We start from the raw sequence: 19,220 nt of genomic DNA, 5'->3' as shown, positions 1-19,220 counted from the left end.
GACACCAGGGGCTTTTTACCAAAGGACTCTTGTTCGGCCCGTCTCCATAAAGACCGAATACCTTAGGGAGTGTTCGGCGTCGCGAGTTTGGCCTTATATGCATCAGCTCCAAATCATGTCTTTGGTCAAATGTTGGGTTTGCCCGGCTCCTGTGTTTTGCTGCCTTACGTTCCGCTCTATCGGCTAAGGTGGCACCAGGAGAACTACTGTGATTGTGCCCCGGTTTGGCCAGGCGAGCACCTCAGTAGAGAAAGCCGAAAACTGACTGTCATGATATAGCGAGAGACTGGTCAACCACTCGATGACTTTCAGAATCTTTGGGATTCCTCCGCATTAACGAAGGGCCGCTTCCCGGTCAGGCACACACACGCCCCGAATTCGGGCGAGCGCGGTGCCCCTAGGGGCTATTCAGTAGCCCCACTGTCAAACTCCTATGGCTAAGTGAAAGTGATAAAGCATTATAGTCCGGTTGCCTAGTTCGCTGCGCTATCACCTCCTTTATAGGACCAAGACGCTGGATTAAGTGTGAAAAGGCGCCTTTTTGCGAACACCCCCGCATTATATGCGTGGGGGCTGAAGCCAACGACTGCCATCTTTCAGGTTATATACACATATACATTAACGGCCGCACAGGAGGTGTTATAATTCTTGCAAGCACAAGTATAAAAAGCTTTTATATTCTATCAAAATATTCGTTTTACAATAGCACACACTATTCGAACACAACATCCTTCGAGCACTTCGCCTCTATTAAACGAGCTCCATGAAGAACTTCCTCAAAGTAGTGCTTGGCAGGTACTCGGCTTTCGTCCGAATCCCGGGATGCAACAACACTGGCCTTCATATCCGCCCAGTATGTCTTGACACGGGCAAGAGCCATCTGTGCACCCTCTATGCACGCCGACCTCTTCATTGCATCAACATGTGGCACCGAACCAAGGAACTGCTGCACCAAGCCAAAATAACTCTTAGGCTCTAGCTTCTCCGGCCACAGATGACTCGCAACATACCTCATGGCGAGTCCGGATAACCTGTTCAGCTCCGCCCAGGCGGCCAAACAGTCGAATACCGAAAGTGGGCATTCTGGATTGTGGAACTGCGACCAAAAAAGTTCTTCCAATTCATGGTCACCTCGACCCCGGAAGTGTTCGGTCACGTCTGCCGCACTAGCTGCCAAAGCCAGATAAGTGTTTTCCGCACTCCACTGTCGGTCTAATGGAGCATACTTAGGGTCCCCGAACTTCATCCGTAGCATATAGGGCTTTCCAGCCGTGATATCTCCGGCCTGACGTAGCTCCTCCTTCATAGCTCTCGTTGCAGAGCGAGTATCCTTGGCCTCGGCAGTGATCTTTTCAAGATCCTTCTGAGCCGCCTTGCCTTCTTGTTCAAGAAATTTACAGCGGTCGGCAGCATCCTTCAATTTTATAGCCATCTCGGCTATTACTTTCTTGCTCTGGCAGTGAGCAGCCTGTTCGGCTCTTAGCTCTTCAGCCGCCTTAATGGCAGCTGCATCACTTTCCCTTGCTTGCTCCTTGGCTCGGGCAAGTTCCGCCCGAAGCTTCTCCATGGCAGCAGCACCATCTACATTAAGCACATATCTTATAAGGCACAAGCATCGAACTCCTCTTATCAGATGTCTTTGGAACATACCTTGTGCCTCATCTAGCCGCTTATTTACAAGCGCGATGTCGGCATCTGCCACGTCAAGTTGCCGTTTTAGCTCGGCAGATTCATCAGTCCGGCTAGCCACCGAACGCCTCGCCATCTTCATAAAATAGGTGACATATTATACCTGGGGTTATGATCCTCTGTGCACCATCATTTTTGACGACACACAGAGTCTCAGGGGCTACTATTTATACAGGGCACATTTTATATATGCGGCTCTACCAAAAGGTACACCTTTTCACGTACCTCAAAGCTTGTTAGTAAACTCCTGGCGGCCTCGTACAGTTCGCTTTTCGCGGATGAAATCCTTCCAATCACCATGTTCTTCAACATACGGTGTTCTTCTGAGATGGACGCTCGCCCGAGCAGATCCTTCAGCCCCTCCGACCGTGCACCAGAGGGTGCTGGACTAGCCTAACGACCTTTTCCAGGGTCCGTACTTGGAAAAACTCTCCGAGACGACACCTCGGGGTCGCCTGCCTCGTGAGACGGTGCAGCAAGGGGAGGCGTTTCGCTCTCCATCATCTCCGGACGAAGATCCCCTGAAGATGAGCTCTGCTGAGAAGGGTTGAGATCCGAACTGCAAGGTAATATTTCAGTTATCTTCCTCAGAAATAAAACAGGAATGTCACTCATTTTGGAACCCCTCTCTTTACTTACGGCTTGGGGGAGAGCTAATCCCCTTGAGGGCGCAATGCGGCCGGGGCATTCTCCGGCGCCGGACCCTCTGGCGAAGATTTCTTCCCCCGTTTTGAGGCCATCCCCTCCGGGTCTTCAGAGGCAGTCCTTTTCTTTCCCTGGTCGGGGGAATTTTCGATTCCTCCCTTCCTAACTGCCTCCTTCGCGGAGGCGGTAGCTCCTTCGTGCCCCTCTTCGCCTTCTGCCAAAAGCACAATCTCCAGCATCCTGGTTAACACGGGATCCGGCGCGGTCTCAGGCAAGGGGCTGGACACCTGATAAGCTTTGCCTTCGCTATCCACTCCTGTTCAAAGGATAGCTCTGTTAAGGGTAATTTTATGATGAAAATACGGATGGTGTGTCCAAATACGGGGCTACTTACTTGAGCATCCGGGTGATTGCAGCTCAGACCTGCGTCCTCGGACAAGTCCGGACACCTTGCTTGTGATCCGAAGAACAACTTGTACATCTCCACGGGCGTCGTGCCCATAAAGTGTTGGAGGACTCGCGGTCCCTCCGGATTAAATTCCCATAGGCGGAGAGGGCGACGTTTGCAGGGCAGCATGCGGCGAATCAGCACAACTTGTGCCACTATGGTCAAGTTGATATCTCTTTCTGAGAGATCTCGAATGCGGTCCTGCAGCAAGGGCACGTCTTTGGACGGCCCCCAGATAAGCCCTTCATTGACCCATGACACTAGCCACGGTGGGGGACCCGAGCGAAAAGTAGGTGGCGCCACCCATGTGGTGCCCCTGGGGGCTGTGATGTAAAGCCAGTCCCGTTGCCATAAGCCGGACTCCTTTTGGAAAGAGCCCTTGGGCCATGGAGCGTCGGCCATCTTGCTTATGATAGCTCCTCCGCACTCAGTGTGTTGCCCCTCGATCATCTTCGGTTCCACCTTGAAGGTTCTAAGCCACAATCCGAAGTGAGGAGTAATATGGAGGAAGGCCTCACACACGACAATGAACGATGAGATTTGGAGGATGGACTCCGGAGCTAAGTCGTGAAATTCCAGCCCGTAATAAAACATAAGCCCCCTCATGAAGGGATCAATCGGGAAGCCTAGCCCCCGGAGGAAGTGAGATGTGAACACCATGCTCTCACCGGGCTGGGGAGTGGGAATGACCTGCCCTTGAGCAGGCAGCCTATGCGAGATTTCGCCGGTCAGATACCTAGCATCTCTCAGCTTTCGCACGTCTTCTTCCGTAACGGAGGAAGGCATCCACCGGCCTTGAAGGTCGGAGCTGGACACCGTCGAAGGTCCGAAGCGCCTAAAGCTGGAGCTCTGGATGATGGAACTCAAGGCGAGGGGCGGATTCGATTGAGTTAAAAGGAGTCGAGCCTTGGTCTCTTTATAAAGAGGTTGAATACCAAGAGCCCTCCCCGTAACATTTTGGGACTCGCTTTCGATTAGGGAGTCATACCAAAGGCATGGTTGGGTTACCCACGCTCGTATTGATGAGAATCCCAGAATAAGGGGACACGATCTCTGCTTTGACAGGACGTGCCAAGGAAACCGCCTCGCTAAACGCGCTGAGGTGGAACAGTAAAACGATTCGAATAAAGGCTTGGTCGTGGCGTGATGTCACGCTGTGGAATACGTCAGCAGATTAGATTTGTGCAGATATTATTCTCTCTACGGTGGCATGTGGAACTTATTTTGCAGAGTCGGACAATATCCTTGTGTTCAACATCTTCTATGGAGTATTTGGAGGAGGAACCCGCCTTGCAATGCCGAAGACACTTTGCGCGCCGGACTCGTCGTCATTGAAGCCTGGTTCAGGGGCTACTGAGGGAGTCCTGGATTAGGGGGTGCCCGGATGGCTAGACTATGACCTTTGTTCGGACTCCCGGACTATGAAGATACAAGATTGAAGACTTCGTCCCGTGTCCGGATAGGACTTTCCTTGGCGTGGAAGGCAAGCTTGGCGATATGATATGAAGATCTCCTCCCATTGTAACCGACTCTATGTAACCCTAGCCCTCTTCGTTGTCTATATAAACAGGAGAGATTTGGTCCGTAGGACGAACAACAATCATACCATAGGCTAGCTTCTAGGGTTTAGCCTCTTTGATCTCGTGGTAGATCAACTCTTGTACTACCCATATCATCAATATTAATCAAGCAGGAGTAGGGTTTTACCTCCATCGAGAGGGCCCGAACCTGGGTAAAAACATCGCGTCCCTTGTCTCCTGTTACCATCCGCCTAGAAGCACAGTTCGGGACCGCCTACCCGAGATCCGCCAGTTTTGAAACCGACACAGACCTTTACCTGATAATCTTAAGTATGCTTATCTTGATGAAAAGAAAATATATCCTGATATTATTAGTGTTAACCTTTCAGAGCAAGAAGAAGAAAGATTATTGAAAACTTTGAAGAAGCACCGAGTTGCTATTGGATACACTCTAGATGATCTTAAGGGCGTTAGTCCCACGTTATGCCAACACAAAATTAAATTGGAGGACGATGCCAAACCAGTTAGAGATCCTCAACGATGACTAAATCCCAAGATGAAAGAAGTGGTAAGAAAGGAGATACTAAAGCTCCTTAAGGCAGGTCTAATTTATCCCATTGTTGATAGTGATTGGGTAAGCCATGTCCATTGTGTTCCTAAAAAGGGAGGTATTACTGTTGTTCCTAATGATAAAGATGAATTGACCCCGCAAAGAATTATTACAGGTTATAGGATGGTAATTGATTTTCGTAAATTAAATAAGGCTACTAAGAAAGATCATTACCCTTTACCTTTTATTGATCAAATGCCAGAAATATTATCCAAACACACACATTTTTGCTTTCTAGATGGTTATTTTGGTTTCTCTCAAATACCTGTGTCAGCGGGAGATCAATCAAAAACTACTTTTACTTGCCCTTTCGGTACTTTTGCTTATAGACGTATGCCTTTTGGTTTATGTAATGCACCTGCTACCTTTCAAAGATGCATGATGGCTATATTCTCTGATTTTGTGAAAAGATTTGTGAGGTATTCATGGATGACTTCTCCGTTTATGGATCCTCTTTTGATAATTGTTTCAGTAACCTTGATCGAGTTTTGCAGAGATGCGAAGACACTAGTCTCATTCTGAATTGGGAAAAGTGTCACTTTATGGTTAATGAAGGCATTGTCTTGGGGCATAAGATTTCCGAGAGAGGTATTGAAGTTGACAAAGCTAAAGTTGATGCTATTGAAAAGATGCCATGTCCCAAGGACATAAAAGGTATAAGAAGTTTCCTTGGTCATGCCGGTTTTTATAGGAGGTTCATTAAGGACTTTTCTAAGATCTCTAGGCCTTTGACTAATTTGTTGCAAAAAGATGTCCATTTTGTCTTTGATGATGATTGTGTAGAAGCATTTGAAATACTTAAGAAAGCTTTGATCACTGCACCTGTTGTTCAGCCACCTGATTGGAATTTACCTTTTGAAATTATGTGTGATGCTAGTGATTATGTTGTAGGAGCTGTTCTAGGGCAAAGAGTTGATAAGAAATTGAATGTTATCCAGTATGCTAGTAAGACTCTTGATACTGCCCAAAGAAATTATGCTACTACTGAAAAAGAATTCTTAGCAGTTGTGTTTGCATGTGATAAGTTTAGACCTTATATTGTTGATTCCAAAGTTACTATTCACACCGATCATGCTGCTATTAAATATCTTATGGAAAAGAAAGACACTAAGCCTAGACTCATTAGATGGGTTCTCCTACTCCAAGAATTTGATTTGCATATTATTGATAGAAAGGGAGCTGAGAACCCCGTTGCAGACAACTTGTCTAGGTTAGAGAATGTTCTTGATGACCCACTGCCTATTGATGATAGCTTTCCTGATGAACAATTAGCGGTCATGAATGCTTCTCGTACTACTCCTTGGTATGTTGATTATGCTAATTACATTGTTGCCAAATTTATACCTCCTAGTTTCACATACCAGCAAAAGAAAAAGTTCTTTTATGATTTAAGACATTACTTTTGGGATGACCCACACCTTTATAAAGGAGTAGATGGTGTTATCAGACGTTGTGTGCCTGAGCATGAACAGGAACAGATCCTACGCAAGTGTCACTCTGAATCCTACGGAGGTCACCACGCTGGAGATAGAACTGCACACAAGGTACTACAATCTGGTTTTTATTGGCCTACTCTCTTCAAAGATGATCGTAAGTTTGTCTTATCTTGTGATGAATGTCAAAGAATAGGTAACATTAGTAGACATCAAGAAATGCCTATGAACTATTCTCTTGTTATTGAACCGTTTGATGTTTGGGGCTTTGATTATATGGGACCTTTTCCTGCCTCTAATGGTTACACACATATTTTAGTTGTTGTTGATTACATTACTAAGTGGGTAGAAGCTATTCCAACTAGTAGTGCTGATCATAACACTTCTATTAAAATGCTTAAAGAAGTTATTTTTCCGAGGTTTGGAGTCCCTAGATATCTTATGACTAATGGTGGTTCACATTTTATTCATGGTGCTTTCCTTAAGATGCTTGCTAAGTATGATGTTAATCATAGAATCGCATCTCCTTATCATCCGCAGTCCAGTGGTCAAGTAGAGTTGAGCAATAGAGAGCTCAAATTAATTTTGCAAAAGACCGTCAATAGATCTAGAAAGAATTGGTCCAAAAAACTTGATGATGCATTATGGGCCTATAGAACTGCATACAAAAATCCTATGGGTATGTCTCCATATAAGATGGTTTATGGAAAAGCATATCATTTACCTCTTGAACTTGAACATAAAGCATATTGGGCTATTAAAGAGCTCAATTATGACTTCAAACTTGCCGGTGAGAAGAGGTTGTTTGATATTAGCTCACTTGATGAATGGAGAACCCAAGCCTATGAGAATGCTAAGCTATTCAAAGAAAAAGTTAAATGCTGGCATGATAAAAGGACACAAAAGTGTGAGTTTAACGTAGGAGATTATGTGTTATTATTCAACTCACGTTTAAGATTTTTTGTAGGAAAACTTCTCTCTAAATGGGAAGGTCCCTATGTTATCAAGGAGGTCTATCGTTCTGGCGCCATAAAAATCTATAACTTCGAAGGCACAAGTCCGAGGGTGGTAAACGGTCAAAGAATTAAACATTATATTTCAGGTAATCCTATTAATATTGAAACTAATATTATTGAAACCGTAACCCTGGAGGAATACATAAGGGACACTTTCCAGAACGTTCCAGACTCCGAAAAGGAATAGGTATGTGGTATGGTAAGTAAACCGACTCCAAAACAACTCCAATGGCAATTTTTATCAGTTTTGGAATATTTTAGAATTTCAGGAAGAAAGAAGTAGTCCGAAAGGGACACGAGGCCCCCACGAGAGTGGAGGGCGCGCCCACCCTTACTGGGCGCGCCCCCTGTCTCGTGGGCACCTCGTGTGCCTCCCGGACTCTGCTTTCTTGCATGTTACGTATTTTGGTCGGTAAAAATTCATTATATATACTCCCGAAGGTTTTGACCAACGTATCACGCAAATACCCTTTGTTTTCGTTTCGAGCCATTTCTGTTGCAGACTTAAAGCAAGATGTCTTCTCAGGAGTCAGTTGGGGAGAGTCGGGTGTCTCATCGAACACCAGGTCCATGGGCAAATAGCGATGCTTATCACTTTGGACCATCAACGGAGGATGAGATGGAGGCTGATTTGAAAAGGATAGATGCCATGGAGGAAGATCAAGAAGTTACCTCTCGTCTCCAAGCAGAATTCATGACGGGGGAACTACCTAGCTTGGTTATCCCAACTTCGGTCATCCCTTCCAACTTTAGATTTCTCTCTTATGAAAATATGAAAAAGAGCTTCACTTGTTCTTCAGAAGCTATGCAGCATCCATGGGTAAAGGGAGCTTTGGGCGTTACGGGCAAGCTCCATAAAGAAATTATGGACCTCAAACAACAAGTCAATAAGCTTGAGGAGGAGAACCGTATCCCGAAGGGCATCATCACCAAGAAGATCATAACACCAACCGTGAAGAAGGAGACATAATCACATGGGTATGGGCACTCCCCTTGGCAACTGCCAAGCTTGGAGAGGTGCCCCGGTATCATATCACCATCACACTCCTACCTTTACCGTTTTATTTAGTTCGATCTTTTTAGTAGTATCTTGATCTAGTAGATTGAAGTTTTGATATCAAGTAGTTTTGAGTTTTGCTTTGTGATCTCTTTTTGTAATCGAGTCCGTGAGCTATCTATAATAAAGATTAGTGTTGAGTCAAGGGCTTTGCTATGTTGCTATGATCTTGAGAAAGTAGAAAGAATTAAAGAGTTCATAATTATCTTATGGTTAGTGATAACTTCACATATAGAAAGTATGAGGCATAAAAATTGTTGAGAGTTGATAAACGTAGTTTTGGTCATCGTTGCAATAAATAGGAAGTGATAAGGAAAGAGAGGTTCACATATAAATATATTATCTTGGACACCTTTTATGATTGGGAGCACTCATTAAGTATGACATGCTAAAGAGTTGATGTTGGACAAGGAAGACAACGTAATGGTTTATGTTTTCTCACATCTCAATTAAAGTATATTGTTATTGACCTTCCAAACATGTTGAGCTTGCCTTTCTCCCTCATGCTAGCCAAATTTCTTGCACCAAGTAGAGATACTACTTGTGCTTCCAAATATCCTTAAATCCAGTTTTTGCCATGAGAGTCCGCCATACCTAACTATGGATTGAGTAAGATCCTTCAAGTAAGTTGTCATCGGTGCAAGCAATAAAAATTGCTCTCTAAATATGTATGACTTATTAGTGAAGAGTAAATAAGCTTTGTACGATCTTGTTGTGGAAGTAATAAAAGCGACGGACTGCATAATAAAGGTCCACATACAAGGGGCAATATAAAGTGACGTTCTTTTGCATTAAGATTTTGTGCATCCAACCCTAAACACACATGACAACCTCTGCTTCCCTCTACGAACGGCCTATCTTTTAATTTATGATTTTACTTTATGCTTGAGTCAAGGCGATCCTCACCTTTCCCTTTTTCATTTTATCCTTTGGCAAGCTCTTCGTGTTTGAAAGATCATGATATATATATATCCAATTGGATGTAAGTTAGCATGGGCTATTATTGTTGACATCACCTAAAGGTGAATACCTTGGGAGGCAACACAATAAGCCCCTATCTTTCTCAGTGTCCGGCTGAAACTCCATAACCACAAATATTGCATGAGTGTTAGCGATTGTAGAAGACTACAAGATAGTTGAGTATGTGAACTTGCTGAAAATCTCTATTGTTGACTCTTTCTGATGTTATGATAAATTGTGATTGCTTCAATGACTGAGATTATAGTTTCTTAGTTCTCAATGAATTTTTTGAACCATACTTGATATTGTGAATTTATTGTTACTTGAGCATAAGAAATCATATGATAGAATCTATTTATGTTGTTGTTATAAGAATGATCATGATGCCCTCATGTCCGTATTTTATTTTTATCGAAACCTCTATCTCTAAACATGTGGACATATTTTGCGATATCGGCTTCCGCTTGAGGACAAGCGAGGTCTAAGCTTGGGGGAGTTGATACGTCCATTTTGCTTCATGCTTTTATATCAATATTTATTGCATTATGGGCTGTTATTACACATTATATCTTAATACTTATGGCTATTCTCTCTTATTTTACAAGGCTTACCAAGAAGAGGGGGGATGCCGGCAGCTGGAATTCTGGCTGGAAAAGGAGCAAACATTGGAAACCTATTCTGCACTGCTCCAAAAGTCCTGAAACTCCATGAAACATATTTTTGGATTTATTAAGAATTATTGAGCGAAAGAAATACATCAGGGGGGCCACACCCTGGCCAGGAGGGTGGGGGCGCGCCCCTCCTACTGGGCGCACCCCCTGTCTCCTGGGCCCCCTGGTGGCCCTCCGGTGTCCATCTTCTGCAATATGAGGGCTTTTACCCTGGAAAAAATCAGGGGCAAGATTACGGGACTAAACTCCGCCGCCATGAGGCAAAACCTTGGCGAAACCAATCTAGGGCTCTAGCGGAGCTGTTCTGCCGGGGACACTTCCCTCCGGGAGGGGGAAATCATCACCAACGATCCTCTCATCAGGAGGGGGTCAATCTCCATCAACATCTTCACCAGCACCATCTCCTCTCAAAACCCTAGTTCATCTCTTGTATCCAATCTTGTATCAAAACCATAAATTGGTACTTGTAGGTTGCTAGTAGTGTTGATTACTCCTTGTAGTTGATGCTAATTGGTTTACTTGGTGGAATATCATATGTTCAGATCCTTTATGCATATTATTACTCCTTTGATTATGAACATGAATATGCTTTGTGAGTAGTTACGTTTGTTCCTGAGGACATGGGTGAAGTCTTGCTATTAGTAGTCATGTGAATTTGGTATTCGTTCGATAGTTTGATGAGATGTATGTTGTCTTTTCCTCTAGTGGTGTTATGTGAACGTCGACTACATGACACTTCACCATTATTTGGGCCTAGAGGAAGGCATAGGGAAGTAATAAGTAGATGATGGGTTGCTAGAGTGACAGAAGCTTAAACCCTTGTTTATGCATTGCTTCGTTAGGGGCTGATTTGGATCCATATGTTTAATGTTGTGGTTAGGTTTACCTTAATAATTCTTTTGTAGTTGCGGACGCTTGTAATAGGGGTTAATCATAAGTGGGATGCTTGTCCAAGTAAGGACAGTACCCAAGCACCGGTCCACCCACATATCAAATTATCAAAGTACCGAACGCGAATCATATGAACGTGATGAAAACTAGCTTGACGATAATTCCCATGTGTCCTCGGGAGCTCCTTTCTCATTATTAGAAATTGTCCAGGCTTATCCTTTGCTACATAAAGGATTGGGCCACCTTGCTGCACTTTATTTACTTTGTTTACTTGTTACTCATTACTATTTATCTTATCACAAAACTATCTATCACCTACAATTTCAGTGCTTGCAGAGAAAACCTTACTGACAACTGCTTATCATTTCCTTCTGCTCCTCGTTGGGTTCGACACTCTTACTTATCTAAAGGACTACAATAGATCCCCTACACTTGTGGGTCATAAAATCTCATCTGGGAAGCTGCAGAAGCGGAAGGAAAATATTGAGCCTTCATTGATGTTGAATGTCCTTGCAACTTTAGGCCAGTGGCTATGGATAATTGCCCGCCCAACCTTCGTCATCTTCAGTAAGACTTCAATATTGTGTTGTGGGTGTTGAATGAATACCTTCTGAAAGATCGAGGATGTCGCCTAGAGGGGGTGAATAGGCGCTTTAAAATAATTACAGTTTAGGCTTGAACAAATGCGGAATAAACCTAGCGGTTAATTTGTCAAGCACAAAACCTAAAACAACTAGGCTCACCTATGTGCACCAACAACTTATGCTAAGAAAGATAAGCAACTATGTGATAGCAAGATATATGACAAAGAACAATATGGCTATCACAAAGTAAAGTGCATAAGTAAAGGGCTCGGGTAAGAAATAACCGAGGCACGCGGAGACGATGATGTATCCCAAAGTTCACACCCTTGTGGATGCTAATCTCCATTTGGAGCGGTATGGAGGCACAATGCTTCCCAAGAAGCCACTAGGGACACCATAATCTCCTTACGCCCTCGCACAATGCAAGATGCCGTTATTTCACTAAGGGACCTTTGAGGGCAGTCACCGAACCCGTACACTTTGGAAACCCTTGGGGCGGTCACCGATGCCCGTCAAATTGCTCGGGGCGATCTCCACAACCTAATTGAGACCCCGACGCTTGCCCGGAGCTTTACACCACAATGATTGAGCTCTGAACAACTCCAACCGTCTAGGGCGCCAAGGCACCCAAGAGGAACAAGCTCTAGGGTGTCCAAACACCCAAGAGTAACAAGCTCAAGGGTACCAAGCACCCAAGAGTAATAAGCTTTTCAACTTGTAACTTCCACGTATCACGTGGAGAACTCAAACCGATGCACCAAATGCAATGGCAAGGGCACACGGAGTGCCCAAGTCCTTCTCTCCCAAATCCCACCAAAGCAACTAATGCTAGGGAGGAAAATGAGAGGAAGAACAAAAGAAGAACACGAAGAACTCCAAGATCTAAATCCAAGGGGTTCCCCTCACTTAGAGGAGAAAGTGATTGGTGGAAATGTGGATCTAGATCTCCTTTCTCTTTTCCCTCAAGAACTAGCAAGAATCATTGGAGGGATTGAGAGTTAGAAAGCTCGAACAAGGTCAACAATGGGGGAAGAACACGAGCTCAAGAGATAAGATCCAATGGGGAAGAACGCCCCCTTTTATAGGAGGGGAAAAATCCAACTGTTATCCCCTCACTCAGCCCGCACGACGTGGTACTACCGCACCAAACTATGGTACTACCGCGGTGGGCTGCGGTACTACCGCTTGTGCGGCACTAGCCAGATGAAGGCCTGTTGCACAGGGCAGCGAGCGGTACTACCGCGTGCCCCTACGGTACTACCGTAAGGCAGGCAACACTAGGCACAGAGAAAGCACGGAAGTAAAAAATTACTTTCGTACCTACTTCCGCTGAGGGAGGACCTGCGCAAAAATCCGGCACGGTACTACCACACACCTGGAGCGGTACTACCGCGTAGGGCGCGGATGTAAAAAATTACATCCGCCCGTACATCCACTCATGCTGCTATGCCTAGCCAGAGACCACGGTACTACCGCGCCCGTCGCGCGGTACTACCGCGTAGGGCGCGGATGTAAAAAATTACATCCGCCCCTACTGCCGCTCGAGCAGCTGCGCCTGGCCTGAGGCCATGGTACTACCGCTCCCACAGAGCGGTACTACCGTGAGCACCTGCAGTACTACCACAAGGGAGTGCGGTACTACGCAAGGGCCTATGGTACTACCGCTCTAGAGAACAGTACTACCGCATGCCCCAGATCAGCAACACTAGGAGTCCTTCATTTTGCAGAGAAGACAACAGAGGGATACAATAAAACCAGAACTACCATAACTTCTACAAATGAGCTCCGAATTGAGCAAACTCAAGCTTGTTGGAAGAGGCATGGGAGGTATGCCTAACAAAAAGAGGAGAGAAACCTCCAACAAAGAAGAACCGGTAGAACCTCCAACATCGAAAACATCATAGAAGATGCATGTGAACTCTGTTTTCGAAGAACTCGAGCTTGTCATCAAGATGACCATTAGCTCCAAATCTCACAAAGAGAACCAAACAAGAACCAAGAAGGATGATGCAAGGATGCAGTGGTTTGAGCTCTCTACGAATAATACTATCAAGCTACTCATCGCGAGCCCCCTTGATAGTACAACAATCGATCCTATAACCCAGTCTCCCAACTACCACCATGAGACCGGTAAAATAGAAAACCTATCAAGGGCAAACCTTTGCCTTGCACATGGTCCACTTGAGCTAGATGATGACGATCTTGACTCCCTCAAGTTGGACCACCTTTCTTGATTGCGTTGGCTCGATGAAGACTAGATGATTGCTCCCCCATAGTCCACTATGGGTGAGCCACTCTTCGGCTCATACTTCACAAGTCCATTGTCACCACAATGGACGGCAAGCTTGAAGCACTTGATCTCTTCGTGATGCATCACTTGAACTCGTACACCGCATCCTAACCCCACAAAGAACTCTCACGAAGACCATGGGTTAGTACACAAAGCGTAATTGACAATGCTTACCATACCATGGGATCACTTGATCCCTCTTGGTACATCTTCTATGCTCTGTGTGTTGATCAACTTGATTCACTCTTTGACTTAGTCTTGATCAACCTCTCACAAGACCAATCTTTTAGGTAATTCCTTGAAAAGCACCTTGGTCGACACAAACTCTCCTTGAAACCAATACATGTACTCCAAGAAAAGCCTATGGACAAAACCTTCAAATATAACTCAAGACAACCATTAGTCCATAGAGATTGTTATCAATTACCAAAACCAAACATGGGGGCACTGCATGTTCTTTCACCTTCCTCGCCTCTTAACCATGCAGGTGGTTTGAGAGGTAATCATCGATGAACTGCTTTAAAAGTACTAAAAACAAAGATATGCATAAATCGGTGTTATAAATTTTGAAATGGCACAAGGGGTAAAAACAAGGTAAAAGAGTTAGTACCATCCTATAGTTGACTGATGTCTTCTTCATTGTGCAAATAAAGATGTTGTTGTTATTCGTCGCAAGTTTCTTCATCCTAACAATCTTTCTGAGTTCTTGACTTGACTGATATTCATGGACATCTCATTTCCCCATATGCAAAATGAGCAAACCTTGATGGTAAACCGCAGTGTCTCCCATTGTTTCCCTGCAACACACATAAGGAAGATCTTGATCAGGTTAACTGAGAGTTGCCATACTATCAATAGAATATGTATTGAGTACAGCCAAATTCGATTTATTTCACATGCATAACAATACAAAATTGTACCCATAGCAAATGAAAACCAAATTGCAGAACTGAACCAAATAGTTAAATGGACAGCAGACCAAATGAACCAAAATAGTTAACTGAGCACGGCATTGCAGAATAGAAACATGTACTAGAAGATAAGACAGTTAACAAAACAAAGAATGCTTGAGAATAGTACTACGAAATGTAGCAATTGTTGGACCAAACTATTAACTGAACATTCGATTTCAGAGGACCAAACTGTTAACTGGACATTACATTTCAGAGGAGCAAACTGTTAACTGAACATCAGATATATTAACATTACCGCGGTCAAATCACTAGAAGGCACTGGCAGTGGCCTCGAGAAAACAACACGAACTGTATTTTAAAGTACACAACCGCGTGCGGTGTCGACGGTGGCCTCGAAGATGAGGTGCTCCTCCAAGATCTGGCAGTCGGCACGCATGGCAGCCATAGCGACCTCATGCATGCGTGCGGCTATGATTTGCTTCTCCGCTGCCAGATGCTACTGAGGTCCACGTTATACTGCATGCAAAATGGCTGTGGGCAGCGCTTAATTGGAGGAGGGGGTAGTGATTTCGGCGGAAGGTGTAGCACGGTCGGTCGGGGCATGTGGGATGGGAAAGGAGGAATATGGTGTGGGTGGGGTGTGGATTACCTGACCATATCGATGAGGCCGCGTAGCAAGAAGAAGGGTCGGCAGCGAGGAGGTCACGCAGTAAGAAGAAGGGTCGCCGGCGAGAAGGCGGTGCTGCAAGAATAAGGGTCGCCGGCAAGGAGGCGGCGCTACAAGAAGAATGGTTACCGGCGAGGAGGTTGAGCTGCGAGTAAGTAAGGATGGCAATGGATCGGGTTTGGACCGGGTTGAACAATATCAAATCCATATCCAAATCCATAAAGACACTATGTGCCCGTCCATTAAAAAATCTATGGGTGAAAAACAATGTCCATGTCCAAACCCAATGATATCCATCGGGTATGGATATCCATTGGGTACTCTCAACACGTATACATAAAAAATAGCACAAGTGCACAAGATTCACATATGATCTCAAATTTTCACAACACCACATAGCACAAGTGCACAACATCAAATCATCTTTTAGATTCTAACAAAATGACATAAAAAAGTGCACATCACCAAATTATCTCTAAAAAATTTACATCACCAAATAATCTCTCAGATTCACAAGTGCATGTCATAGCAATAGCACAACAATTTTTTTAGATAATTGGCTATTGCCCAACCTTTGATTAAGGCTCTCAGATTCAAGATTTAGGTATAGACCAATAACAGTTGCAACTACATTAAAGAAAAGAGGTATCAACACCTTGAAACAACATCCACAGAACATCAAGGAGATGCAAGGTTCAGAAACTAGTCGGTTCACCGACCCAGCAAGAAACTTATTACATTCACCTCATGCGAGACAAGGTGACACAACGCCCAGAGACTGAAGACCCGAGCACCACACAGACTGGAGCAATAACACTACATCATTTCTTAGTCTTAGTTTCTCACAAAATGGCATCCCACAACATCAAATAACCACATGTACAAACATGCATCATCTTCCATTCTTCACCTGAATGTTCTAGGAATAATCTTTCATTCTTCACCTCAATGTTCTAGGCATCATCTTCTAGCTAGGCTTCGGTTATGATGGAATCAGACTCGTCCTTGAAGTGAACATAACAAAAGAACAACTATTAAAATCATGGAAGTAAACAGAACAAACATTGCAAGTTTGCAACATTTAGAAGTGGAATTTCATGAGTGTAATATGTTACCATAGTTTCTTCTTCATCATCAAGTTCACTCTGAAATTCCACAAATAGAGTGGAATTGCTATCCCCTAATGCCAATATTTAGATGTTGGGCTACTAGCTGAGTTAACATTTCCAGGGCTAACCACAAAAGGGCCTTGTGCTCCATCATGAGAAGCTACTGATCTATACAAGAAAAAAAACATAGTCTTCAGTTTCAATTAAAGTTAGACAAAGTACATAATATCGAGACTGTAAAATTTCAGTCAAAATAAATAAATTGTACAGATCTGAAAATATTGTGATCTGTAAGTTGTAGTGAATGGTAACTAGCAACCTAAATTAATTTTTCTATCTTTATTCTTTAGAGAATAAGGTAGACCTGCCAAAGTTACATGTCAGATTGAAATTCACTTATGTGGCAATACCTAATTACTAATTAACTTGCATATATACAAATCACGGATTCATGCCATGTACCAAAAATGAACTGTGACTCAATTAGTAACCTGTGAAAATTAATACTGATATTCAGGAGCACTTTGCAGAAATTGGTATCGTAAACTGAAGTACAAGAGTACTCTGCTCCAATTGCTACTGTAAACTGAAGTACAAGAGTATTTTGCAGAAATTCACGAACAGCACAAGCTGCACACCCACGTACAGGAACCCTAGACATACAAGAGAGGGATCGATGGAACAAAAGATTAGGTCGTCAGCTCCTCAGCACGGTCAGGCTCCTCGTCGTGGTCTGCGCGCGGCTGCCTCCCGGCACAGCCGTGTCATCATGATCCTGGTCCTGTGCGCAGCAACGCTCTTGTACGTCACACCGCTCCGCATCACAGCTCAGAGCCTTGCACCGGCCCGCCACCATCACCGGCCCGCCATCGTTCTCGTCCGTGCGTGAGAAGCGGAGATGGAGGGGTCGAGGGGATATGGAGTTGGGGCATTGGGCTGCCACTGTCTAGTTGTGGCGTTGGCTGCTGAAGTGCTGCACCATAAGTAGTAGTAAGATCTGGCGGCGCCGGCGGCTGTACCTAGGGCTGCGGGAGGAGCAAGCCGAGGAGACGGAGTCACTGCTTAATGTCGAGTCGGTTAATAAGGAGATACAAGATGAGTCTGTTAAAAAACAGAATATGAAGCGGCGGTGGAGTAAGTTACGGTTGGGTGGGATTGCAAAATTTATTTATCATTTTTTATAAAGAAAATAAATAAATTGGAAGTTGGGATAGTGTCGGTCATTGAATTTTTCCCCGCATGTCATATTATCGGGTCAGGTTTGGGTATATCCATGGATACATAGCTATGTCCATGCCCTATCCATGAATAATCGGGTCGGGTGCGGGTGCTACCCATGGACATAAAAATGTATCCAAACCCTACCCATTCGGGTCGGGTATCCATGTCCATGGATAAAATTGCCATCCTTACAAGTAAGCAGCAGTGAAGGTTTGAACTTGGAAAGCAAGGAGGAATAGTGGAAATGTGGCTTTTGGTGGGAGGGAGGGGCGGGGAGATAGATATTTCCGCGGTGGCAGAAAAATTTCGCTTGGTGCTGCGAGAAATTGGCGCGAAAGTGTGGTTCAAGAGGGGGTGGTGGATTGTAGATGACAAAGCTTCCTGTATAAGCCAAATAAGATGGTGCACCGAGATATTTTATATCGCATCCCCCACGATTCTTTCTAGTAAACTGTTTGTGGTATACCTGATTTTTTTTCATTATGTTTTGAAAGACAAAATGGTGTTATGGAGGGAAAGTGCATGAACCGGCCTACCTGGGCCGGGTTAACTTCATTAGTAGTGTAAAGGTGATTAAGCAGATGAAGGCCCAAGGCCTGTAGTCGGTTTAGAACCTGTAGCCATAAACCGGCTTGGTATGTAAACTTGTATTGTAAGTTAGGAATACAGAAGAGACCAACCAGGATACGAGTATGAACCGGTGTGGGACTCTGTGGACCGACGGACGTCACCCGTGTATATAAGGGGACGACCCGGTGGCGGTTCAAGGACAGACAACAACAACTCGAGCCTAGGCGAAGCTTGTTTTGCTCCCTAGCCATCGAAACCACATCAATTCCATCACAACTAGATGTAGGCTTTTACCTTCATCGAAGGGGCCGAACTAGTATAAACCCTTGTGTCTTTGTTTCCACTTTAACCCCTTCAAGTTAACCTGTAGCGATGGCTCCACGACTAAGTCCTTTCATGAGGACATCTGCCGTGACAAATCCATGACAGTTGGCGCCCACCGTGGGGCTATCGCACGATGGTTTGATGATCTTGGAGGGCAAGCTCAAAGGACTCGAAGGCTATGCTGTGGGCCGGATGACCAAGAGTCGTCGCGGCAAGCTCTACATCGACGATGCAGGATGGGGTCCTGAAGCCGGCTCGATCGAGTACGGGTACTGGGTCCCCTTTGGTGGCATACACGTTTTTATCAGCAAGATTGGTGAGCCTGGGCCTGAGCCGTACATCCGCACCGACCTCGTCGAGACGGCTCAGCGTGCGAGGTCTACCCAGGTTAAACCGGCCGTGAAGCGTTCCTTCGTGGGGGTCATCCACGGAGGAGAGTATGGGGACGAGTCAGAATACGGTAGCAAGACCGTCGTCTATTCCGGCGACGAATCCTCAACCGGAAAAACCGAATCATTGTACCAGTTGCACGACGACCAGATTAGGGGCTGTTCCGATGGCGACAGTATTCTGGACCCCCCTGAGCAGATCAACCGGGTTG

This window comes from Triticum dicoccoides, chromosome 5B (genome assembly GCF_002162155.2).
Source record: "Triticum dicoccoides isolate Atlit2015 ecotype Zavitan chromosome 5B, WEW_v2.0, whole genome shotgun sequence".
NCBI classification, from domain to species: Eukaryota; Viridiplantae; Streptophyta; class Magnoliopsida; order Poales; family Poaceae; genus Triticum; species Triticum dicoccoides.
The sequence above is the reverse complement of the archived record's forward strand: the minus strand, read 5'-3'. Positions refer to the sequence as shown.